A 1,895-nucleotide genomic window follows, 5' to 3' on the forward strand; every position below is an offset into this window, starting at 1 on the left:
ATTTCTCAGTACCTAATAAACAACAACTACCAAACACCCCTAGAAGCACTGGTGTTGTAGCTCAAGTGGTAGAGTGGTAGCCTTCAGCATAATGAAATTCAGGAACTGTTCTCACACCTTAAGTTCAAGCCCCAGGAATGTGAAACAACAACAACAACAACAAATGAGCAAATGTAAACCAAAAACCCAATGTGAGCAAGTTTCATTGATAAACACACCACACACAAACACACACACACAAACTTTTTAAAACCATATTCACCTCCTATACCATGTCTGCTTACCCTCCCTGCTCCAAATGCTACCTACATCCATAGGAGAATTTATTCTATCTTTCTGTTGCTTTTGCATTCTTAAAAAATTATTGTGAAAATGATATATATACTTATGTATGTGTGCATACATACATATATACCTATATATACACAGGTGAGTATATATATGTATATATACACATATATGTATACATACACATTTGTATATATACATATATACTTATGGGTATATATACATATAGATGTATGTCAAAGTTCCATAAGCCAGGTACTGATTTCATTACTTGATTGATTACTCGATTGATTTCATTGATTTCATTACTTATTGAACAATATGCATTTTTGCACAATTCCACCCACTTTTTAAAAGTAGCATTTATTTCCATATATCACAGTAAAACATACTAATATTAGGTATTGATCTCACTGTCTGAGTGCTGTCCCTGGCCATTTTATCTTAAGGATTTATCACTTGAGCCATCTATCAATTTCTACTTCTGGATTTTTAGGTGATTAATTGTAGATAAGAGTTTCATTGACCTTTCTAAAAGGGCTAGATGAAATCTAAATCCTCAGGTCTCAGGTTTACCAACATGAGACACTTGTGTCCAGTACCTTTAAATATTATTATATGCACTATGTTATTTGTGGTATGATTTTTCTTTTCATCATTCACATGGCTTGATCTCTGGGCCTGGGCTCTGTCCCTCAGCTCTTCAGTTCAAGGCTACTGCTCTACTACTGGACCCACTGCACCACTTCCAGCTTCTGTTTATGTGGTGCTGAGCAACCTAACCCAGGGCCTCATGCATACAAGGCAAGCACTCTCCACTGAGCCACCTAAGTGTTCACATTTACAATTCTTAAGATGAGGAGTGTTACAGATTTCAAGGTGGGGGCATTTTCTGTGTTTTGGGATGTGGACTGTCCTCATACACCGTAGTGACTGAACATCCTGCCTTAAAAATTTCAAGTTTTCTATTTCATATTATTGCATTAGAATATAATCTGAATTTTAAAAAGAACATTGTAACTGGGCTATCATGTCTAATAGCTGTAATCTTAGGTATTCAGAAGGCTGAGATCTGAGGAAAGTTAGTATTATCCTCACCTTTACTCCTCAGCTCCACCCAGACCTGAGCTCCTCCCAGAGCTAGAGTTCCCTCCCTACAGCTGGCCACTCCCTCTCTCAGCTCAGACTCACCTGAGTATGTACTTAACTCACTTCCTGCCCCCCAGATCCTGTTGCAACCTGAAGAGGGACAAACGCTTGTGCTCCCTGTCCTATGAAATATGGTCCTTCTAATAAACCTTATAATAGTCTTTCTCCTGTGCCTGCTTGTGGTCCCCTGGGATGGACATGAAGGAATCCTACAAGGATCACAGATTGCAGCCAGGGGGATCTGAAAGTCTGAGAGACTTATCTCCAATACACTACCAAAGGAGTGGGAAGTGCAAATGTGGCTTAAGTGGTAGAACATTATCATTGAACCAAATAATTTCAAGGTCAGTTTCCTGACCTTGAGTTCAAGAATCAGTACAGGCTGACACATATCAAGGGCATTGTATTGTATTCAAATTATATTTTAACAAATGTTTTTGGTGTACATGCATAGGAAA

Source organism: Dipodomys ordii, unplaced genomic scaffold (assembly GCF_000151885.1).
Source record: "Dipodomys ordii isolate 6190 unplaced genomic scaffold, Dord_2.0 Scaffold354, whole genome shotgun sequence".
NCBI lineage: Eukaryota > Metazoa > Chordata > Mammalia > Rodentia > Heteromyidae > Dipodomys > Dipodomys ordii.